At 45.5% G+C, this 25,900-nt stretch overlaps 1 protein-coding gene across 7 annotated transcripts in view; it reads right to left on the reverse strand.

The window, feature by feature from the left end:
• SWT1 (SWT1 RNA endoribonuclease homolog) overlaps positions 1 to 25,900 on the reverse strand; it is a 793,385-nt gene that overhangs the window by 197,357 nt on the left and 570,128 nt on the right. The window lies entirely within an intron of this gene.

Here is a 25,900-nt window from a genome sequence, read left to right on the forward strand (position 1 = left end):
TTGCACAGTTAGAATTGCCAAAAAGAAATAAATGAGTGCTGCATTTTGAGCAGATGAACAAGCCAGGTCTGTTTTTTAAATTCTGTATTAAGTGATCAATTACACGACAGAAGTAACAATATCCAAGAATGCAGTTATAGTACAAGACCCTAAAACTAGAAGGGATGCTTCAATCGCTAACACAGCTGCGTTTACCAACCATCTGAACTGTAACAATCTGCTGAAGGTTTGCCAATAAACTGTGGGTTCCTCTTTTAGTGCAGAACTCGTGGACACATAACAACCAATAGATCAGAAGTGCTAGAACATCCAGTCCTATAATGCCGAACTGAGAAAGCTAGGACTGACACATAAAAGCATGGAAAATACAACTGCTGTGACTGATTAGGAGTGTTAAATCCTTACTTAGCAAGGTATCAGGTGTTTCTGGCTCTGGAAGTTGGGTTACTATTGCATAAAAAGAAAGATAGAAAGCACAAATCAAAGGTTGGTGTGCTCACAAATCCCATTATGTTTGTAACTGATCATTCTAAACCTTCATTTCCCAACAGCTAGGAGAGCCTAGCAACACTAGTTTTATAATCACTCTTGAAAACGATCAAAGGATACTATGAATCACTCTAAATGGTTTTATATGTTGCTGGTGCAGATCTGCCCTAGAGAAACTTTATCCACAAATACATTTCCATAAACGTGGCCAAACTGATGATATTCCCAACTTGGTGAATGCATTACATGTAAAAGAAAGTGACTGTTGCCCCCCTTTTTTAAGCACAATGGTTTGTTTCTTGCATTATTGTAGTGAGGGGTGGAGTTTATTAATCCTCAGACTTTCCCCATCTCAACCTTCTCTTGTCTTGCTTGGAGGTGGAAAGGTTGGGGGTGGGGGGTCTACACTATCACCCACTTCTTTTTGTCACTCTTCTCTCTATGCTAATTCCTGCTAACCAACGTGCCCAACTTGGCTTCTGCTCTTTATGTATATACATACACCAGGCTCTTACATACATCCTCTTTCCCCACCCCTCTTTCCACCACTACTACTGACACAAATCTTCTTTACCTGTTTTCCTTTGTTTCAGCCTCTTGTCACCTAGTCCAATGTCCTACTCTGCTTCCTCTTCGTGGTAAGAATACACCACCAACTGCAGCAAACCATTTTCTTTTTTAAATATACATATATTTCCCTGAACCCTATTTCTATCCTCTTTCTAAATATGTATAGGTTTACATTTCCTTATTATTGTGTACATGTGCTATGTTTTGCTATTTTTTAATACCAGAACTGCAATGGTATTCCACTGTAGTGTATAGTTTAAAAAAGTCATCCGATTGTCATCAGAAGTGTTTCTGCACAGTTTTGTCATCCATTAAAATTTACATTTATAAGCCTTGGGGTCAAAGGAGTGGTACTGGCAGTTGTCGTATTTGACCCTAATTATTTATATACCTTTGAATTGGTAGTGTTGTTCTCCAAACTCTTTTAGGATGTACTATAACAGAAAACTTTCTTTATTTTTAGTGCAAAGTGCATCGAAATTGATTAACCAAAATGCTACTGGTAGCAGATGTTACACCAGGCACATTTGTCCTCCTAAAGGTGTTGCATAACAATTGTCAAAACAGAAAATGATACCAAGATTGCTGACTTTGTTGGCATCACAGGAAGTGACGATGTTTAAAAAAAAACCTACAGCAAATGCAAAACCAACATAACAGTTTAGTAAAGCAAAGAAAATCCTGGTTTATTTAGCACCCATATATTAAATTCCCGCAATAATATGCAAAAACACAGGTCTCACATCTCCAAGTACAGCCATAATGTATCTGAAAGACTCATCACATGTTTAATTACAACTTCAACTGCCCAATTACAACCTTAAACGTCCAAAAAGCATCAAACATTGAGGCACAGCCTCAAAACACATGCACAATACATTATCGAGTTAAGTGCCACAGCACCTCATCCACTCGCCGGGTAAATCTCTGATACACTGCAGTGCACTTCATTGCAAAGAAGGCATGCCCCGATGTCCCTGGTAATCGAAGATCCCGAGTTGAGTTCCCAGATCATCAGTGAATGCTTTCTGAGGGAGTCTGCTTTGTTTTGCTCTCCAGGCACATATTGGCCATCAATCTGAATGTAATTCACAGGTTCCAACAATCATGTTTGTTTAGTTGCTTATGAAAGGATAGTGCAGCTGAGATGCTCTACGTTTCTTTGCCATAAGAATGAGACGATTGCTCTGGGTTTCCTATACTTGCTCGTGAAATCTGTGCCTGTGTCCTTTCCATTCTATGAGAATCAGATCAGACACTACTGTATACTGAAAAGGCTCGAAAGTCAAAGGCTGGAGGGAAATATCTAGCCATCCGTCATTTGTGTTCCTTTCTGTCTGCCAGTCAACATTACAGATACATTTTAGTACAACTGGCAGAAATCCTAGGTTGGGTGACTATTGAGAACATCATTAAGTATTGACCTTCTGGGATGGCAGTGCAGAATCAGTAGAATACGGGACATTAATACCATCATGGACATTTATTGACTAATAGAAATTCAGCCGAGGTCGATAAAATTACCATTATTTCAGTGATAGCTGATATTCAAGGCCAATGCGCTCTCCAAAGTCGATATTGGCTTCACAAATACAGCCCTTCCATATCTTTACTTGTCTCAGACAATAGTCAGCGCTGGAACAGACATGTTGGCCTTGTCGCCTTAGGTATCCTCTAGACAAGTGAATGCATTTAATATAAACCCTCTGGAATAATTTTACGTTGAGCTGGTATGGCTGTATGCCTTACAAAAAAATCTCCAAAACTGCCTGTGGCAGAGATGAGGAATTAACATGGTATAAGATATTTCTTTGCTGCGTGACTGAATGAACTAACTGAAAATGCACCACACAGAATTGGTGAGGCTTTATAAATTTGTTCAATAATTATCTCAAAATGGCAGGGTTATTTTTTTAGACCTGGGCAGCTAGTTTCTTCTTCAAACAAAGTAAATGGCATTAGTTCCTTGATGCCTTTCCTCCGTGCAAGTTATAGATTGGGGTCACACGTTGGCTGACTACAACGTGTATACAAAGTAGTGGTGCAGATTGTTTGATGTCGCTATTTGAAAGCTTCTTTCGGACAATCTGAAACTGAAAGTAGTGCTCTGTACTAGGCCGTAATTTCACGAATTTAAGTCTATGAATAACGTATCAACAGTTTTTGAGTTTGCATACATAAATACTTGTAGCAAGAAGAATTAGTTACTGACCTTGAGCATTATCTGGTAGCGACAACAGCTAGCCGCAGACTACTTACCTTTGAATTTCCCAGGCGTCAGACTGGATCCGGAAGATTTTTGCATGAGCAGTACCCCTGCATGCCGGTAGGTGGCGGCAAAGAAACAGTTTCTCTGGAAAAACAGAAAGCAGGGTGGCTTGCATGACAATGCCTGCAGCTCACTTACCCTCCTGGGAAATGTTATTGCCACAAGAAAAGCTGTTTTGATCGTGAGCAGCAGGAGGGGACAATTGTGCAATGGCTCAAAGGGAGTACAGAAAAGTGAGGACCAGTTTAAGGTCCCACTGAGGCATAAAAAAGGTGAAGGGGAAGCAAATATAAAAGTCCTTTGAGGAAGCTAATCACAATGGAGGACTTAAATATGGAGGGTTGGTCAGGTAGCCGCAAGAAGGCGGACAGAGCAGAAAGGTAACCCTTAAGAGCACCAAAAGCAGAGCCCTGGTGGGCAAGGGTGAAAATAAAAAGGTCATCAGATAAAGAAGCAGAAAGAGGGTCAATAGATTTCTCCTTACAATATATTACACATTTTTCTCATCAGTGGGCATATTCAGTCTTGGCAGAGGGACGCCTGGCTGCAGAATGACACTACAGACTTTGGGAGGACGGTTGATGGCTGTCAACTGTCACCACTCAATCTCCATGTAAGAAGGCAGAGAGTGGACAGGTTAGAGAATGGTACCCCTCACCGCGGCTGCGACGGAAGATCACCCCAAAGGGGCAGCTTGATTGGAGGATCAAGGCTCAAGTGCAGAAGTTCGGGATAAAAGACTCTCCATGCCCTCTCCGGAGCCACAAGGATTACTTGGGCCCAGTCTTTCCTGATCTTCTTGAGAACTCTGGGCAGGAGTGGTATGAGCCGAAAGGCGCATAGGAGTTTCACTCAAGAAGAAAAGCACCTCTGAGCGATTGCCGCCTTGGAAACTCCAACGCGCAAAACTGCTAACATTGCACGTCCACTTCGAAGGCAAACAAATCTAACCAAGACTCTCCCCACTGCTAAAAGAGACCTTGCACCACCTCCAGATGGAGACACCACTCGTGATCCGCTAGGCATCGGAGGCTGAGTTCGCCTGCTCTGGTGTTCAGAGAATCTGCCAGATGTTGAACTACCAAGGACATGCCCTGATGTTCCAGCCATGTCCAGAGACACAGAGCCTCTTGATAAAGGGTCCACATCCCACAATGCCCTATTTGTTGCAGCAACGAATGGCGGTGGTGTTGTCTGTGAACACCTGCACCAGCCTTGACTTTGGTGGAGAGTAGAAAGGCTTTCAATGGCAGTAGGATCGCTCAGAGCTCCAACATGTTTATGTGAAGTCTGGATTCTGCTGGAGACCAGAGTTCTCTGATTTCCACCTCTGCCAGATGGTCGCCCCATCCTAGGAGTGACGCATCTGTCACCACTGTGGTTGGGAAAAGGAGAGGGGTCGGCCTCTTATCCAATCGTGGTTCATTAGCTACCACTGCAGGTCCTTTGCAGTTCCCTCCGAGATCTGGACCATGTTGGAGCGATTCCCTGGATGCTGTGCCCACTGGAACTTCAGGTCCCACTGCAGCGGCCGCACATGCCAACTGGCAAGAGTCACTCTCACAGAAATACAGGATAGAGAATGAAACATAGGCATCATAGCCTGAATATCCTGGACTGGCTGCTCGGGAGGATAAGCCCGAAACTACACTGTGTCTAGCACAGCTCCATTGAAAGGGAGCGTCTGAGAGGTAGTCAGGTGTGACTTCAGCATGTTTATAGTGAACCCCAGCAAATGCAGGAGGTTCGCCATAGTCTGGAGGTGGGAGACGACATCCTAGAACGAGCCTGCCTTCAAAGGCCAATTGCTAAGATTGGGGAAGACTGACACCCCTAACCTCCTTAGATGTGCTGGGACCACCTACATCACCTTCATGAACGCCCGAGGGGTGCTGGTAAGGCCAAAGGGGAGCACAGTGAACTGAAAGTGCTTGTGGCCTACCGTAAATCGCAGTTAACGTTTGTGGGCAGGCAGGGTGGGAATATGGAAATATGCATCCTGCAAGTCCAACGCTATCATCCAGTCTCCTTGGTCTAGAGCAGACAAGACCTGAGCTATTACGAGCATCCTGAATTTCTTCTTTTTGAGGAAGAGACTGAGTGTTTGAAGGTCTAGGATAGGCCGTAGACCATTGTTCTTTTTGGGTATCAGAAAGTAGCGGGAATAGCAACCACTGCCTACTTCAGACATCGGAACCTTCTCTATGGCTCCCTTCGCTGAAGGGAGCCGTGACTTCCTCGCAGTGCAAGGCTAGATGATCATCTGTCAGCCGATTGTGTGTTAGAGATATGAGGGAGGGGAGGGAATAGCACCTTTGAAGGATCTGTAAGACTCACCTGTCCGATGGTATGGACTGCCAGTGGTGAAGATGATGGCAGATTCTGCTACCAACTGGAAGCCCATGATATTTTAGGGCAAGATTAGGAGGGCTTGGAGGCTGTAGTTGCTTGGGTGTTGGTGGTTGTAGCAGACCTCAGGCTACCTGATCCTTGGGCTAATATGCACTGCACCCATGCATCGCTTGGGTAACCTGCGCATGATGGTGGCTGCCATAGGGCTGGTGCGGTGGAACACCCCTACAGTATCCACAAAAGGGGTGAAAGGCAGGTTCGGAATGTGGGGCAACTGAGAGGCCCAAGGACTTGGCTGCAGCCAGCAATTCCTTAAAGCTCTCCAGCGCCAAGTCTACCTTTTCTCTGAAGAGACATGTGACACTAAAGGGCATGTCCATGAGATTAGCGTGGACATCCCTTGTTAGACCGGTCAGCCTTAGTGTGGTCTTCCCCCAAATGTTTTGTCTGCTTGCCTTAGGACTGTTGGCCTTAGGACTCTGTGCACTTTACCACTGCTAACCAGTGCTAAATTGCATGTGCTCACTCCCCTAAACGTGGTTTGATTGGCATATACCTGACTGGCATATTTAATGTACATGTAAGTCTCTTATAGAGTAGTATACCATGTTCCCAGGGCCTGTAAATTAAATGCTCCCATTGGGCCTGCAGCACTTATTGTGCCACCCAACTTAAACAGCACCTTAAAATTTTAATTTGTTCCAGGCCTGCCATTGCAGCCTAAAGACAATGTCCCACTGCCATGTCGACTTGGCATTTAAAACCCCTTGCCAAGCCTTAAATTCCTCTTTTATTAAATATAAGTCACCCCTAGGTATACCATAGGGCAGGGTGCTGAGTAATTAAAAGGTAGGACATGTAATGTTTAGTTTTACATGTCCTAGTGAAGAGAAACTCTCAAATGCATTTTCTCACTACTGAGAGGCCAACCCCTCCCATAGGGTAGCATTGGGGAGTCCCGATTAAAATTAATAAGCTGTAATTCTTAAATCAGAGGTGGTAGATATGTCCTCTTTGGTATCTATGAACTTGTAATGATAAACGCTTTTTAATGGTAAAGTGGGATTTATCATTACACGTTTGAAAATTACACTTTTAGAAAGTTGGCATTTTCCTGCCCTTGCCTCCCTGTGCCTGCATCCTGCCTAGGTCACATGACTGGGTGTAACTAACAGCTGGGAATTTGTGAATTCACCCCAGACGGTCACACAATAGTGAGATTAACAGAGCCTGAATGGGCCACTGGCTAACCTGATGGGGGTGTGGAGCTGAGGGGCTGTGCCCAGTCTGTGCCCAGTCTCTTCACAATAAGCTTAATGACCCTTGATTGTCAGTGCAGTCAGCTAGGAGCAAGGGCAGAGGAAGCACGAAATTCCTGGAACTTCAGAGAACCCTTCAGGAACCTCCACCCAATTTCTAGGTGCAAGGCACCAGGGTATAAACATAGGGCTCTCAGACCTGCTCCTCAGTTCACTACTGGACCTGCGGGAGGACTCTCAGAGGACTGCCTGTTACTGTGACCTGCTGTGCACTCTGCCAGACTGCTGTTGTACATGGAAGGACTGTTGTGCAGCCTGGTGCCTGCTAGGAACTTTCAGAGGCCAGCCCTGCATCACCACCTGCATCACCACCTGCACCCAGGAGTTCAGAAGTGACTCCAAGGGCTAGTTTAGCTGGTGTCTTGTTCTGAACCACAGGGACCTACCAGGCCGCCACCACTTTAAACCTGCACCTGGACCCAGCCTGAGTAAGCCTTGAACCCTGAAGAGGTCTCCATCCAATACTGGACCCTTGGTTGTGGTGCTAAATATGCCAGGGAGGCCTTTTTCCAAAACTGAGGACTTGCTATTTTGAACCTTAAAATTTTAAAATTAAGAATTCTGGTTCTACTAATTGGATTTCCTTGGTTTTGGTGTCTCATAATTTATTACAATTATCTCTATTTTCCTAAATTGGTTTGGGATTTTTGTTGTGTTGTGTTTTACTGTGTTGCTGTTTGTGTACTGCATAAATACTTAGCACAATGCTTCTAAGTTTAGCCTGACTTCTTTTTGTGCCAAACTACCCAGGGGTAAGCACAGGTTAAATTAGGGACCTTTTGTGGTTCATCCTACAAGGGATTTTGACTATTGCTTGACTAGTGCTCACTCTCCACTCAACCAACAACCCAATTTCTCACATCTTCAAAAAGCTAGAACTTCTCAGCCAGGAGTGCACTGGTGATGAAACCGCTCTGGCCAGCAAGTTGGTGTGTCTAAACCACACTGAATGGTGAACTTGGCTGCATCTCTCCCGTCCTTGACAGCTTGGGCGAGAGTGGTCTGGGCCTCCTCAGGAACCTGTGGCAGCACATGTGCAACCGTGCCCCACAATGTGTGGGAATAGCACCCAATAAACATAGAGTGTTCACCGACCACAATGCAAGACTGGTGGAAGAAAATATTTTATTCTCTAAGGTATCCAGCCTCTTGGATTCCCTGTCCAGGGGAGCTGCAGGGAACGTGCCATAGAGTCTTGGACAACCAAGCTGTCGTAGTGGGTTGTTGGGTGAGGAAAGATGGGTCCCCTGGGGTCCGGCGACAGTGGCCGGGAACTGCCCTGTTCACAGAAGCCCCTGTGCTGGGCTGTTAAAAGGGAGCAGGGGTTCAGGTGAGGAAGCTACCGGCTGAAGCGCTTCCATTGAGATGTTCGTCTTGACCACCACCAAAGGAAGATCAAGGTCCAGCACCTCAGCTGCCCTCTTCACAACCATAGAATATGATGCTCCCTCCTCTGTGGCCATGGTAGGGGGAGAACCAAAGCAGTATCTGAAGAGGTATCCAGTCCACTGGCATCTCCCAGTTCCTCACACCAGTCCATGGATTCCTGGCCTTCCAGAGACCCCTCCCATTCTTCCCTTAGGCCTAGCCCTTCAGAACAGGGCTCAGGCGCCAACCTAGGACACAAGGGTCCTGTTGGAACCTGAATCAGCATCGGTCGACTCCGCTCTAGCTCAGTGTTGGATATGGGGATCCAAATGGGGCCGGCGGTGCCAGGAACATCGGTTTTGGGGAAGGTCACAGTGACACAACCAGCGCTGGTCTGGGTCCGTGATTGGATTCACAGGAACCCTTTTGAATCTGAGGTCGAAGCTGCCGGTGTGGAACCCAATGAGGCACTCTACGCCCCGCTGGGCCCGAAGGCACTCCGGAGGTTTCATTCTGCCCAAATACACAGCACATGGCCTCATAAATCTCTTTAAGCTGAGTGGGGGTCGCTCTGGCTGCCAGAATAGCAGGTAGACGCAAAGTCGAACCTGTCAATGACTGCAGAACCGTGCCTCGAACTCCAATGTTCCTTCATTGCATGGGCTGAAGGACGAGGAGAAACTGAAGCACGCTTTGACTTCTTGTGGTTCTCATTTTCTTTCCTCAATGTTTGGATGACATAGTGGGACTAAGAGGACTTTGGGCTCCTGGAGCGGTCCTGAGACCTTCCTCTCGATTCTGGACCGAGACCTTATATAAGTCTTGCGATCCAGTGGCGCATGCAAGGCCACTAGCAGCTTCAGGGACCGATCCCTCAAAGGCTTCGGTGCCATGGCTCGGCAGTCCAAGCACGACTTGGTGCTGTGACCGGCACCACACTGTTTAAAACTGGTCTTCCTTGAAAACATCCTTGACCCACCAGGAAGTAAACCTCGAAAAAGAATTTGAAAAAACACTACAAAAACAACAGAGGGGTAGCTTTTATCTGGATCAGCACTAACTGGCGCAGATAGAAAAGAACTGATGTCAGCGCACAGGTGGTGCCTATGTAGGTGACTGCAATGTCACTTCTGGTGTGGACACCGCCGATGATGCCGCGCAGCTGATCGATGCCACCTTCCGGCATGCGGGGGTACTGCTCACACACAAATCCTCCTGATCCATTCTGACTTCAGGTAAATTCTTCTGTAGCTAGATGTCTCTATCACTTTTAACTTATGTCAGAATAAGAGAGCTAAATGGTTTTCTTACAGAAGAGAAGTAGCAGCAATCTTCATTATAGGTAAAGGCATTTTGCAATGATTGCAACAAGATGTACAAAGAGCGACACTGAATCAAGCAACTAGTGAAACTATTCAAAACGAGTCTCAAATATCTCTGATGTAACAACTTTCAAACGCTTATGGCAATTCCTATAGACAGTATCAATTATGTGATATTCATTACTACAAGGCTCAGTCTAGGAGTTTTTCAACGACTCAGTGGTTTTAAAGAAGTCTTTATAAACTGTGGCTCGCCCCCACTCACCATGCAATATTTGTGACTCAGTTTCAGTAATTATATCTGATTATTCTTGTTCCAATATATGCAATTGAAGATATTTAATTGTTAGGATTTGATGTTGATTTGCTTGGTCCAATCAGTGCAACGACTTTTAGTTTTACTTAATCCAAAGAAAACTGCCAAATAGTAATCTTCCCTCAGTCACCCAAAGTATGTTCCTCTTTAATATTCATTTTGTCTTTTGTCCATCGATACTAGCTGTCTAACCACCTCTTGAAACAGTGATGCCATCTAATTATGTAGGAGCAGAAGACATGCTTGAAAAACCTCTACTGCTCTCAAGCAAAAGTGGTGGGATTTGCAGACAAATCTAAACCAACCCATTCTTGTTGGAAGCCAAAGATAACCGATTACAACCCTAGCGGAGCAGATTACTCTGTCAAAAATGTGACGGATATTCTGTCTGCTACATGACAAGTCCCATAGGATATAATGGAACCTGTAATATGGCGGATGGGATATCTGTCACGTTTGTGACAGAGTAATCCCCTCCACCAAGGTCATAATCAGGCCCTTAGTCTTACATTCTGGGGGGCAGGGCAGAAGGTTAATTTGGTTTTGTTACAATCTGACCCAACGCTGGATCCTCAAAGATCTGGTCGTTTAAGGAAAGTATCTGTAGCGCTCACTGGCCAAAGAAATGTCTCAGCTGTTGTGTTCCGTGAAAAGAGACTCATTTGTGACAACATCTGCCTCACCAATGGTAAGATACCACTGTCTATCAATCGATCTTCAATAATATTTAAAAAAATTATATCTATCACCCTTAGAGCGGTATCCCAGCATACCTTTTAAAAACAGAAAGGGAAAACTGTCAAGTTGAAACCAAACCATAATGCCGACGAAGAGAAAAAAATGAAAATTTATAATAAAAAATCCGTATAGAGGCGTGGCAACAGCCAGGCGGTTTCAGAAACATCTAATTTCTCTCTTTAAAAAGAGAAAAACATCTAAATGATTTCCTGGGCATGAAGCCCCACAGAGAGCAAAAAACAGCACAGTCATTATAGTGCGAGCCCACTGATATACCTCTGTAAAAAATATTTTGGCCAGAGATTTTCATTTTTAATTTGTGTTTTTGGATCATTAGAGAAGCAATTTAGCTTGGGTAGATGTTGCTCATTGGGGCCAAATTTTTCTGGACTTTTTTTAAAAATGTTGGATGTGTTACAGTGATGATGTAATATTTCATGAACCATGAGACCTATATACTTTTGGTGTCAAAACATAGGTTTTGTGAGGTAAGTAGTCATAAAGAGACCGAAAATAACTCCTCAGAGCAACCCTTACAATATTTTCCAAAATGGCGGCTCTATAATGATGTGTTTTAGTCATCATATTGGTAATTTATTTTAATATTGTTTTTGTTTCAGGTTTTTCTTTGAATCAAATTTTGACACCAAAATGAAGTATATAGGTCTCATGGTTCCTGAAATATTACATCATCACTGCAACACATCTGCCATTTTTAGAAATGTCGTACAGAAAAATATTGGTCTGATTAACAATGTCTACCCAAGCTAAATTACTTCTCTAGTGATACAAAAACAAATACAAACTGAAATCTCTGGACAACAATTTTTTTTTTTTTTTTTACAGAGGTATATCAAGGGGCCAGTACTATTAAAAAAAATAGACTTCCTCGCTCCCAGCAAGCCACACAGAGGTGAATGGCTGTACAATGATCACCCTTCAATTAATTATCTGGCTCTGAGAAAAGCACTGAAGACGAGAGGGCTCTGCTCCTTAAGCATTATTTTCCAGAAAATTTGACTGCATTCATCTTTTTATATTTAAAAAAAACTGACTTAAGTCGAGCATACCAGACAGTGAAAGCTGTTTGATTACATAAGACCTAATGTGGGCTTACTAAGAATTTTCACTGGGCTTACTCAGTGGTCGACTTTGTTGTCAGTCTCATTTGCTTGTTTCTAGTTCGATGGCTTTCCTTTTCCAGCTTGTCCATCTTGTGTCTGTCCCTCCCCTGGAACATAGCCTCTTTACAATCTCTCTGAATGGCTGCCTTCAATACTTCCACTGCTCACTTTTATGGAACAACTTTTTCTTAACTGTTTAGGCACTTTGAGAGAATGTGTCTTCCAGCTCTCTCCCTTGAGTGCTTCTACACCCCATGATCCATCTTGATGTCTCCCTCATGTTGCAAGCCCTCTTCTTGCGTGCCACCCTTCAAGCCTCCAGCGATCTGTTGTTTTTTTCCCTCCGGTACTTCTCCCGTATTGGATTCCCTCGACTGCTGCATTCCCACTACCTGTTCCTTTTCCCTCCTACTACTCAGTTGCCTTCACTTGCTCCATCTTTTTTTAGGGTTGGGCGCAACGCGCTCCGTCCCTGGTGTAATCTCTCTGTGTGCTTTTAACCACGTTCATGTCAAGTCCATCAGTTTGGTTGGTTTGTGGACTTGCGTTTTAAAATTTGCTTGATTTAATTAGTGAAAGGCATGCATTCGTCATGCCTTTTCCAGTGTTGAGCCTGTGTCGAGAGCACCGACCAACTACTGAAAACATACGAGGCTCCATGTTTTCCGTATGGTTTCTGCACTATTTTTTCTCCTTCTTTCGTAGGCAGCGCAATCTCGCTGGGCAGAAGTAGAGAGCTTTGCATGACATCAACTCTGTTACATGGATATTTGCACTTTTGCCGGTTACATGAATAATTGCACTTTTGCCGGTTACATGGATAATTGCACTTTTGTCGATACGTTTCACTGCAAGTGAACTTCTGTTTCCTTTTGTGTGTTTGCTTTGCGCTCATGGCGGCCATCCGCTCCGTAATGTGAAAACTGTTTTACTTTTCAGTTTATGTGGCAAGAAAAGTCCAGTTAGGAGTTTACAAAGCTAATAGCTTTAACTCGAGTAAAGGCGAGACCCATTGCATTGCAAATGCTTGTTTAATATTTCTTTTTGGGAAGGACCTGGCAATTTGTTGCCAGCACCACTCCTTTAAAACCAACCATTGGCAAGGCCAATACGTTTTGCCTATGAGAGTTACTGGCAATATTTTTTAGCTATGATGTACAGCAGTGCAGATGCCTTAAAGGGTAGAAGAATTCTAATCTAAAAAAAAAAAGTGCTATGATACAGCCATCCTATGACTGTTCATAAAAGTGTATTAGCACTGAATGCATCATAGTCCTTTTTCTATTATTATTTTTAGCCATGCTGAACAGCAGTCATGCTGCTATACAGCATGGCTATAAATCATTGCCAAAGTTGACAATGCCCATGCTGTACAGCATGAACAAAGGGCAACAGCAGAGCCAAACCATCTCAATGGTAAAAACTTTGGCTTTTGTCAAAGCTTGTTAGGTCTCGCCACCACACCCTGGTGATTCAGAACAAAACAGTTAATCACCCCACTTGTGACAAAAGATGCTATCACATAAAGAAAGCAATTTGCGTCCAGGTCTTCGTGGAAATGCATTTGGAAGCAGATAACATCTGCTGTCACAATAAAAGCAGATAACATCTGTTGTCACAAACATCCATTTAAAAAAAGAAAAAGGATTCTTTAAAATGCATGCTGCATAATAAAACATAGCTACAAATGGTAAGATGCTCAACAAGGACAACAGGGAAGAAATAAAAATAAAAGTAGTACCTTAAACACAACCCACTCCGCGAAAGGACAGCAATCAAGATGAAGCAATCACTAGTTGGTCCGTGCTCGAGCCAAAAGAAGAGGAAGTGATGCCAGCACATGCTGGCCAATTAGAAGGCAGCAAATAAAAATTACAATGAAGCCAACTAATGTTAAGCAATGGGTGGGCTGCAAGACCCTTGTATGCAATATCTCTTGCAAGCGAGAGCACATGTGCTGTTGCAGGCAAGAGCTTAAAAGCATGTTAGCGCTACTTCTTTTCATTATTATTTACAAATCCACCTTGGATCAGTAAACTAAAAAAATGACATCCACATCACTCTGTGGGCACACATGCTTAATAACATGCCCACTCCTACGAAATGAAGCAGCCACATCACCCGTCCTTATTTATTTATTTTTTTCCTTTGGCCATTCTGCACAGCTTTCTACTGAAGCTGTACACTCCACTAAAGGGCACTGGCAAAGCCAGCAGGTCCCATAGGCATTACCTATTGGCTTTGACAATAAGTGTTTCCTTCACGCTTCCTCTGACTGTGAAATACATGCTTTATGACAAGAGTTTTGACAAAATTGGAGTGGGTTGGGGAATGTTATTGACACTGAAAGCACTTTAAACGTTTTGCTCTTCTTTACTGTGAGAACCTTTTTTTTTTTTTAAAGTGCGTGCAAAGATTCGGAGGTAAAACATTACAGCACTTACAGGGCGGGGCTAGCAGTCTTTTCAGCACTACGCTGTACCTGATCTTTGCTAACCAGTGTGTCGGTACATCAAAGCAGATGTGGAGGAGGCTTTCCAAACTTATGCCCTTCTGATCCCTGCCTCAGACTCTTTATGATAGTCTCCCAGGGCATTTTCGCATTTTCAAATGGCCTCCTCAAGTTCGTAATGGAATCCTTAAGATGTGAGCGATGGATGGGCCCAAAAAGATCACAAGTCGATTTGTAGATGACCATCCAATGTCCTTGACATCTAGGAACAAACATCCAATGCCAATAGGTCTGGATTTAAAGGAATGTTGTATGGTAACATGACGCATTACAATTAAATAGCATGGAAATGGATATGTATTTGCGTGGAAGTAAAGAAATGTAAAATAATATTGGCGTACGTTAAAATGTCAAATGACAGTTGCGCTGCCCAGCCAAAACGAAACATCTATGCAGGATTATGACTGCCCTCTTACCATCCGTCCTGCTGTCAGGGAAAAAAACATACATGGTCTAGTTATCTAAGACGCCTTCACAGTATTGCAATTTTACGTGTGTGGCTCTGAAAGATCACAGCAGTGTGGAAGGTAAGCACTTTTTTGTGGATGCACACAACGTATGTCTAATCAAAACACATACTCCTGGCTCCCAGCATGTGGTGATAGCTAAAGCCCCTCCATAGTGATGTTCATATAATTGATCAGTGGCAGCTATGCTGTCAAGCCAGTCCATAAAAATCAGTGTCAGGGATGAGTTCAAAGTGGAGCACTAGACATTGAAGAGGTGCTGTGTTTAAGAAGTGCAGGGTGTTGTGGATATGCTCAACGCGGATGAGTCGAGTGTTGCCCGAGCTTTTTATTTGAAAACTGCTTGACGTTCTGCAATAGGTCAACTTATTACATCGTTGGGATAGTACCATGGAAATGCTCTGAGACCCAAACAGAAAGTCTACCGCCTTAGCCGGGGCTGCTGGCAAGTACTGTTTCATTTTGTACTTGGAAGATAAGTGACTTAAGTATTTACTGCATATTAGTGTGTGAGAAGCTGAGTAAACTGTGCAACCTGCTTCCAGGGTTTCTGGGTATGCTGCAGGTATAAACCATGATATTGTTTATAATAACAAGAATGGAAAGTTTGGTTTGATAAATAATATATATTTTTCTACTTTTTTTAATACATTATTTGAGACAAAGTCTGTATGTTTTTCAAAAGCCACGTGCAATGTTCCACCGAGAAGCAAGACCACCTGTATCTATTTTCAGAGTCAGCAATTTAACACGGGAGAATCAGTCACGTAAAGCAGTGATAAAAAGAAACAAACATTAGCAACGCCAACATATCTAACTTTAGTAAATGCTGGCTTGCTGCAGGGAGTCAGGGCACATTTTTCCCCCCTAATGCTGTACAGCATCATTAAACAAAATGGAAAACAAATAGAAAAAAGGTGCCTTTTTTTGTATTTACTGATCCAAGTGGCATACAAAACAACAGTTTTTGGTGCAACATTATTAAGAAAGCATTGGAAAAGGTAATAGGTCTCGCATGCACAAGAGATACTGGTTTTGTCAATGTTTTGTTTAGGTACGTTGTACAGCAAAAGTGCTGCTATGCAGCAGGCTAAAAGTAAAGGGAAAAAAAACGTCATGACGCAGCAAGCTCTGACGTGTCATAGCACTTTGTTCTTTACAGGCTATACAACAGCCACAACATGGCAATGACAATGGAGAGCCACGTGGAGAGCAGACGAAGTCTAGTCTCTCCACAGGAACTTTCAAGAGGGAAGTGACAGAGGGAGGGCAGGACTAGTTGGGGAGTGCGTGGGAGTGGGATATGGAAGGGGTATTTATAGGGTGAAGGGCGTGGGACCTGCCTCTTCCGCGTTAGCACGTCGCGCGGTGAAAAGTTTGGCTGGTCCCCAGGGCAGGTAGGGAAAAAGGTTTTCAGCATTAATTGCAGCACCATGGTTCAGAGCCACAACGCTGCTGCTATTAGGGCAGCGCTTTGCCTTCTCGGCGAAGCCGGTCGGGCTGAACTCCTCAGGCCTGGCGTGTCAGACCAGGCCTGGGTCGGAATAACTCGCCCTGTGGGTTCGGCCTTCAGCTGCGTTGCCGCTGCAGCCGCCGCATGCGGTTCGCCCCAAAAGGGCAAAACGGAGGAATTCTGTTGGGGGCGGGGACCCAGCGCGTCTTCTCCCCTGGTTTCTTCTGAAGCCCTGTGGGGGCTGGGACAGGCTTAGCAAGCAGTGGGGGGTGAAAGAGGGGCGGGCCCTCCTGTGCAGATCCCTCGGTGGGGGGCCCCTTATAGATGCCTCTTCGTTGGGGGGGGGGGGGGGTCGAAGGGCTACACTGTGGAAGGGCCAGGAGCAGGCCCCATGGCAGAGTGCAGGATACCCACAGAGGGAACCCCCGCAGACAGCGTGGAAGGCCAGGTGGCTGGGCCTTGTAGCCAAGCCAGTCCTCCCCAGTAATGCAAGCAGACAAGGTGGGGGCCAAGAGGGTTGGGACGAAAGTGGCCCCCACTAAACAGAGGGCCAAGAGTGCAGGCAGGCTGGGTGCGGGGGGCCTGGGGACAGAATCCAGGAGACCGGAGCGGGGGGAGCTGGTGAGGAGCGGCAAGATACTTTGAGGGCCCCTATAGGCCAATCCAGGGAGGCATTTTCAGGCTGGACAACCGGGCAGCCGGTGGAACAGGACTGGTCCATGGTGGACAGTAAGGCAAGAAAACAGGGAACAGAGGAGGGTGGTCAAGGAGATGGAGGAAAGATGGGCCCAGCTATGCAAGGGCAAGGAGGAGGCTCTAGATAGGGAAGCACGCCCGAAAAGGAAGGCAGGCAAGGAGGCAGTGGGGGAGCCGAAGGGCCCTGGGGCTGGATTGGACACTTGGGTGTGGGTTCCACTGGAGGTGAGTCAAGAGGCTTGTGCGGCCGAGGGGACCAGCCGTGCGATGGGCGGGAGTGGCACATATGCCATGAGTGGCGCGAAGAGTCAATGTCAGTGGAAGAGACTGGTGGAAAGAAGGTGGTGCCAACGGGTGCAACACGGCCCCAGGACGTTGGTCTGAAGCGCTAGAGGGGTCTTCAGCGGCCTTCTCTACACCGCAGGAATATACTGGGTGCAAGTATGGCAGACGCCATGAGGGACGCGCTTGCGAGGAGTGGAATGACACGTTGGCTGGGAAAGGTGTGGACGACGAGTGTGAGATGGACGATGAAGTGGGGGTTGATCTGGATTACGAGGATGAGTCGGAAGAATGGGAAGAGGGGGAGATACATGAAAGTGAGGTGAGAAGCAAAGGTGGGAGGGGGAAGAGCGCAAGAACAACGCAACCCCCTCTTCGATTTCTGTATTACAGGAGCAGGCAGACAGAGGAAAGGCGAAGATGACCATATGCGAGGAGGAACGGGCTCGTCCAGCTCTGACATCAGCTAAGGGGAAGGTTCCCCGGGTTCAAGGTAAGGCAGGATAGTGGTCCGTTTGGGGCGATGGTCAAAAGAAGGTTGTGACAAATACACGCAAGTCAGTAGACGTAGACGATCATTCTATTCATGACATACCTGGAGTTACCGCGGCCCAGGTGGGGGATGTTACACAGGTATGACAGGCTGCGCAGCTCCTGTGAGTGACATGGGGGACACCTCGAAGGGTGACGGTAAGGATGGTGAGGACAAGGTCGCAGAGGGGCTTAGGATGCAGCTCCCATATATGGGTCTTGCGATGCCTTTGGGTTCTCACATGGCAGAAAAGACGGAATCCAGGATTTGGCGACACGAACAAGTAGATGTGGTCAAACTACTTCATAGGGACATACAGGCTAAGGAGGGCTCCAAGGAGGAGGAATGGGAGCTTGCACGTAGGCCCACATTGCCGATTACGATGGATAACTGGACGTATGCCAGTTTCTATTGCGAAAAATGTCTTGACAGGGCCATTGTGCTTTTTAAATACATGGACATTATATGCAAGGCACAAATGCATTTTAGAGGTTTTGCACGGTTGAACTATGACGAAGAGTTTAGGGCATGTGCCAGCGTAAATCCAGAAAAACCCTGGAGTTATGTTGACTCTGAATTGTGGATGGCTTCATCACATTCTGCAGCATCCACGCATACCGCAAGTGGCCTACTGGTAGTGTACAAGCCCTTTCAGATGTGTCCCGCCCAAGGAGGGGGGGGGAGGGCGCTCTACAGCGACCACAATTGTCTACTTCTGGGGCATGCTGGAACTTTAACAAGGGTTCTTCTCGAGACATCCTTGTAAGTTCAAACACAAGTGTTCCAGAAGCAGGGGACGACACCCGGTCATGCAGTGTTTTTTCTCTCACAAGTTCAGCAGAACTGTGGAGGTCAGCCAGGGGTAGAGGGACGCAGGGCACTCCTGCACCAAAGGGCACCTACACCAATTAAACTTGAGTTCTTGTTGCCATGGTTGAGTATGCAGCAGAACAGGGACTTAGCATGCAAGTTGGAGTGGGGTTTTAAGGAAGGGTTTTGGATTGGTTATCTAGGGCTGAGACAGAGGCGGTGGGCAGACAATTTGCAGTTTGCTAAACCAATGCCACGTGTGGTAGCTGAAAAATTGGTGAAAGAAGTCGCAGAGGGTAGAATTACAGGTCCATTCTTTGACTGGCCTTTGGACACATTGATGATTTCCCCTCTCAGTGTGGTGCCTCAGAAAAATAAGGGTGAGTTTCTCCTTATCCATCATTTGTCCTGGCCGGAGGGGGCGTCGGTGAATGATTTCATCGTGCAGGAAGACACAAGGGTGTTGTACGCTTCCGTGGACGATGCCATTCGACTCATTCGGGGGTGTGGCAGTGGGGCGGAGCTGGCTAAATATGCCATTAAGGCAGCCTTTTGGCTCTTGCCCATCCATCCAGAGGATTTTTCGCTACTAGGGATGCAGCTGGATGGGGCAATCTATGTTGACAGGGTTCTTCCAATGGGCTGTGCCATTTCATGTGCATTTTTTGAGGCCTTCAGTACGTTCCTGCAATGGGTTTTTATAAAAGTGTGTGGGCATAGGGAGTTGACGCATTACTTACACGATTTCCTTTTTGTGGGACGCACTGGGTCCCAGTCTGGTAGCATAGCCTTGTGGGGGTTTGAAGGACTGGCCAGAGAGATGGGGGTTCCCTTGGCTCCCGAGAAGACCAAAGGCCCTAGTTGTGTTTTAACATTTCTGGGAATTGAGTTGGATACAGAGGCACTGGTGGCATGATTTCCGGCAGGTAAGGTGACAGAGATTTTGGACTTCTTGAGACAGGTGAGGTGCTTGCATAAGATTGATTTGCGCACGGCTCAGCAACTCTTAGGTTTTCTCAACTTTGCATGCAGAGTGGTAAGAGGCGGTAGGACATTTTGTAGGTGCCTGGGGCTCGCTATGTCAGGTGCCTCCCTCCCTCACCACAGGATCTGTGTGTCGGTGGGGCTGCGGGGAACATCAGAGTATGGGAGGCTTTCCTGGCAAATTTCAATGAGGTTGCCATGAATTTTCGGGAAGAAGACATGAGCTGGCAGGTACAAATGTTCTCGGATGCAGCCGGGGCCTCTGGGTTTGGTCTTTTTTTGGACGGCAGGTGGTGCGCGGAGCAGTGGCCAGCATGTTGGCTGACTCAAGGCAGGAGTATTGCTTTTTGGAATTCTTTCCTTTGTTAGTAGCATTGACTGTATGGGGTGATGAACTCGCCAACAGAACGGTAGTTTTTCATGTGGACAACATGACGGTAGTGGACCTGGTGAACAGACAAAGAGCTAAGGACCTGAGGGAGTTGTGTTTATTTTATGCTTAGATGTTTATAGTTAAATGTTATATTTAAGGTAGCGCACATTCCTGGGGTGGACAATGCCATTGCAGATTCCCTGTCTCGTTCACAGTGGCATCGTTTTCGCAGCTTGGCACCAGGAGCAGAGCAACTCAAGACAGCAGTCCCGGCAAACATTTGGGAATGGGGGGGCGTGATGGTCATTCGGCTGGTGGCGATGTCTTTAGCAGAATCAATGCTGAGGAGTTAACGACTGGCATGGTTGGTATGATTGCCGCCTTCGATGATTGGGGTAAGCTGGCCGGCGTCTATTTTTATGGGAAATTGTTTTTCGGGTGTGATCCGGCAAAGGATGATATCTTGGGGAGGATGTTGAAGGGGTGGGGTAGAGCGTGGGCAGACATGGGCATGGCAGCAAGGGAACCCATTACATTTGAGTTGCTGTTTGAATTGTTGCATGTGTTGCCGGTTTGTTGTGCTGACCGTCGCGAGCTGGCTTTGTTTTGACTGAGCATGGTGTGGATGTTTTTTGGAGCATTTCGAGTATCTGAGCTTTTGGGTGTGGGGAAAGGTGTAGGTGTGAGGAAGGGTGAAATTTGCCTAAGGGAGGAGAGCTTGGGCATATGGCTCAGAATGTCCAAGACAGACCAGCAGGGGAAAGGAAAGTGGGTGTGGCTGCAGAGGAGGGGGGAATGCAGCTGTTTGTCCAATTGTTGAGTGGAGCAGTTTTAGGGCTGCATGGCTGACTGGTAAGGCCCGCGTTTTTAGCCATGCAAGTGGCGAAAAGCTCACTGCATTCCAGTTGCCGGCTGTTTTGTGAATGGCGCTGCGAAGGATTGAGAGGCAGGCACAGTGCTATGGGACTCACTCTTTCAGGATTGGGGTGGCTACTGCCGCAGCGCATCTGGGTTGGGATTGGGCGGCAATCAGGCGAATTGGTAGTTGGCGATCGCGGTGCTGTGAGCGTTATGTGAGGGCTTAAGTGGGAGGGTAGACATTGAAGTGGGTAATGACAAGGGGGCCTGCGGTATGGGGGGGGAGCGGTGAAATTTGTATTAAAATCTGTTATCTTTGCAGGTTGTGTGGCCGGCCCCAGTAGTGGGAAAATGGTCACTTGGATGGTCGGGCATTCATTCATCCATTGGGCGGCAAAATACGCGGAAAGGCAGATATATAGACGCTCATTGGAATTGTCAAGTGGACGTCATGAAGTGTTGTGGTGGGGGAAGAGCGGAATGAGGTGGAGCAATTTGCTTCCTTCCATAACATCAATGATGCCCAATTGGGTTGTCCGGATTTGCTATTGATATTGCATTTAAGGGAAAATGACTTGCTAAAACTTTCAGGGCTCACTCTACTGCAACATATGCAACGAGATATGGAGTTGGTTTGTCAAAAGATGCATGGTACCTCATAGTATGCACCTGGAGTTTGTACCTCGGAAGGAAGTGGAGAGGGGCACTGAAACATGGGGCTGTGGAGAGGTCTCGGAGGAAGCTAAACAGAGCAATGAGGGTTTTCTGCTGGGCACATGGTATAAAGGTGTTGAAACACGAGGGCATTAAGGAAGAAGAGGTGGGCTGTTCAGGTCGGATGGTGTGCACCTCTCTGAGCTGGGTAATGCCTATTACATCATGGAGCTCCGATTATTGTTGGGAGATTTTTGGGGAGAGAAGATGTGGCTCAAGGAGAGAGCCTAAGTGTGCAATATTGCAGTGGGTTCGCTGGTGGGGCAGCAAAACACCTATTGGGTTTGTGCTGAGTGGCAGTAGATGGGGGAGGGTGGAGAGTCTGATGCAGGGTTGGCCACCCTTCCAGGGGAGAGAGAGAAACAGTTGAAGGATGATAGCGTGGGGGATGCCCGAAGCAGGCAGGGGATGAAAGGAAAAGGTGGATATGTGGGTGAATTGAAGTGGAAGATGGATGAAAGGAGGCTAATGGAAGGGATGAGTGAAAAGAGGACTGGGGAGAAGTTTCAAGGGGGGGGGGGGTTTGAAGTTGGTGAAAGTTTAGTTGTACAATGTTATTGTATATGAGGCAATCCTGTGCTAAATAAATGGCATTTTACACTTTATGAACACTGTGTCACTGACTGTCCCGAAGCAAAAACCTCTCGCCAATTGTTTTTAAAGTTGTGCCTGTTACATGAAAAGCAATACTGACGTGTTTTGCAAACACAAATAATCCCTGAAAAGGACCAAATTATAGGAGAAGTTGCTAACTTTTGTGCAACAAACAGTGAGTGCCATTTTCGATGCCCCATGATCAGTTACACCAGAGGCTAATAACCTGTGGTGGGGACCCTTGGAGGTCTGCAACGCCTACTCAGGGGGTCTGTGAATGCTTGAAAAATTAACATTAACATATTAATAGAGTGTATAACATTCTGTAAATGTGAAGGAATTTGAAATTGGGAGCTGAAAATGTAGTTGTTATCCTCAGAGTGATTCGTGGGAGTAGTGCAAGTGCATCCAACAGAGTATATAGTATGGACAATAGGTGGCCTCAAATGAATTTACTAAAGCTCGAAACATTCTATTTAAAATGTAGATCACTATACAGTATAAAACTACATATAAAGAAATTAAATCAAAATATAGCCAGAGGAAGAAAGGCACAATTTTGACATCTTTGTGTCAAAGGTACATAACACAGGGCTGCTAACTATTTGCAGTTTCACTGGATTTTTAACACAGGGTGCTGAATCTTCCTTAGCCCTGCTCAGCCCAATATCATATCAAACCTGCAGAATTATTAGGTCACATCCAATAACTGCTCCTGGGGCATTATCCAGAGAGATTTTTATGTGTGCTATGATATGAAGATTGAGGGCCTTAAGAGGATCACATAGATCAGAGCCATTTCCCTGTAATGAGCATCTTCTCACCATTCCCAATAAGCAGGGAAACCAGTGAACCTGGTACTGGCAACTGGGGGGGTTACATGAAAGATAAATATGTTTTACGACAATTACAACAGCTGGAAAAGTCGGACTCACCATAGGGAGTACACCCAACCGGTATGGGCTGATGTGAATATACATTTTGCTTCCATGAACCTCTGGTAACCTCGTGAGTAGGGTCACATAAGATGGAAATTGTATCTATTACTCTGTTGCATATTGTTCAGCTTTGTTTTATAAGCCACGTGTCAGGTCCCTCACCCACCACATTAATGGCCCTGCTCTTGAACTTCAAAGAAAGCTACTTTCAAACTCCATCTAGTAGCCCATTGGTATCTGGTATCGACCCACACAGTAGGACTGTGGTGGATTACAATGGAAGCAAAACAGAAACACAGAACACTGTATAGCACTTAATGGATGGTGCTTGGTGCATTTCACTCATTAGCAATTGAACAAGGTTACCCCAACTTGGCCAAGGTTGCCCCTTCTGCGGCAAAGAGGCTGCTTCTAGATTTATGCCTTTTACCTAGTACCGTGCTATGCAAACACATACATCATCCAGCTGTTTTCCAAATTAGACCCTGTAGGTCTTTATGCCAGAATGTCAGTGACTGGTGAAACAATAATAGTTATCACACTGGAAGCAACAGTAGAATCAAAATTGAGAAAAACGATTGATGGACCTAAATGCATTGCCACAATTAGCGACTCGAGAGGGTTGTTGCTCTTCAACTGGATTGCCCTTCTACTGAGAGGAGGTCACAGTTTGCAGCAAGATGAATCCAAGTCATACTCCTGCAGGTCATCTGTATCTCAGGATATTGACCCACTGAAAAATATTTTTGTATTCCTGAAGGAAACAATAGTAACGAGACTGCTTATTTTCGAAACTGTATGCCCTTAATGTGTTCAGTCGGTCAGCAATTCAGTTCGTCAGAATAGAACATCTCATCTTGCAGCACTAATCCAGCAACCAGTCACGACGACTAAAAGCATCTTATGAATGATTAGTCCAGTCCCTTATATAAAGCTATATAAGAAAGTCCCAAAAACACAATGAAAAGTGCTCAATCCTTATGTAATTCTGTAGTATTTTGCGTCCTTGCAGCAGATACGCAGAAAGGCTGCATGACTGGCTGAGCTACTAGCAAGCCGTCATGCAGATCTGATTTGGCTAGGTTTAAGTAGCCACCCCAACCCCAGTAATCTTCCAAATCTAGTCATACCAGTAAGCCTACTCTGAACTGCAATAAAATGGATTAAGCAGGCAGGCCAGTGCCATACAGAGACAGCAACGAAGTTACTGTGATAGGGCTCACACGTGGAAGTAAATAATGTACACTCAGACACTTCCCTCTCTTTACCCAACCATACATTCCTAAAAGAGCAACCAAGCAAATACAACGTAGAAGCAATAGGAGCACTATGTTTCACGAGGAGAGGTCAACTGGTTTCCAGGTATGCTTCACCGCAGAAACCAACTTCCAAACAAACAAAAAAAAGCTGCCACTTAAGGGGCGGTTAAAAAAACGGCATTGCCATAGTGGGGTGGCGTCTTGACAGAAAATGAGAACAAGCAAGAAGCCGCCCGTCAGGTACCTTTACAACATATCGTGAAAACAGACCTAGCTATTAAAGCCTTAGGCCCAATAGTTTAATGTTCTATCAGAGTCATTTTTTTTTTAAAAGGACTAAAGTTGAGAGTCCACCAATCATGCAAAGCTCCAGTTGTTCAGGTTTGCACAGCACTAGTGCTTACCAGTGATAAATAGTGAGAGAAAGATAAAGGTGAGCATCACAGGGGAGGTGTGTGGGTCGCATGTGAATCCATGAAAGATTCCAAAACTGGAGAACTACAGTTACAGGTAAGTAACTTATTTCTTTACCCCAGTATTGGAATTTTCATAGATTCACATGCTTGAATCTGAGTAGAAAGCAGTAGTGAGGCACACGGAAGTTAGTTGTGAATTCTTTAAAAGAAAATCAAGAAGGTGTGCAAGTGAATATACATACATAAGATAAACCAAAACAAAACTGCTTAGATCGGTAAACAGAAACCATACAGTATATAAATATTTTCTGCCTGATGCATTTTAAGATAAACAATGTGAAGAACTAGCTGAAAGATGGTGGGGAGAAAGAGATAGCTAGCCTTTACTGGAAAATATGTCTTCGGACCGTCTGGCCCACAGCTATTGCCCCTTGAGGAGTGGAATATAGACAGTAATGTTGCGTGAAGGTGTGACAGTTCTTCCACGTAGCTGCTCTGTAGATGTCCTGGAGCGGTACCCCTGCAAACAGTGCATTGGACGTGGAAACAGCTTTTGTAGAGTGAGCCAAGACAGAAGTCTCTAACAGTTTGCCTGGTGGCAAAAGCTAATCACAGCTGATATCCATCTTGCGATGCTTTGCTTGGAAAAGAGTTGGCCCCTTATTGGTGTATTGTAATCAACAAACAACTGGTTAGTCTTACGGAAGGATTTGGTCCTATCAAGGTAGAATTTGATTCCCTTTTTACATCCAATGGGCAGAAAGGAGTAAGCAAAGATTCCGTATCACGCCATCGAAAATGTATTCCCTTATGATCCCTGATGGTGACGCCAGCTTGAGAAGTATTGGCATTTGGGGTTTGATGGGTTGGTAAAATGGTCAAGAGTGGGTATACCCTACTGAGAGAATACATGGTCGACTGTCTGCTTGTCTAGCTCCCACTCGTGACAGGCTGACTTTAACATGCTTAGAGAGTCCGCTATCTAGTTTTGCTTCCCTAGGATGTGTTCTGCTCGTAGATGTACCCCATGTGTTATGGCCCAATTCTAAATTTCCTGTGCTTCTCAGGAGAGGAGAAGGGATCTTGCACCTCCCTATTTGTTCAGGTAATGCATTGTGGTGTTATTGTTCATCCCTATTAGCACC

This window comes from Pleurodeles waltl, chromosome 4_2, assembly GCF_031143425.1.
Source record: "Pleurodeles waltl isolate 20211129_DDA chromosome 4_2, aPleWal1.hap1.20221129, whole genome shotgun sequence".
Lineage (NCBI taxonomy): Eukaryota > Metazoa > Chordata > Amphibia > Caudata > Salamandridae > Pleurodeles > Pleurodeles waltl.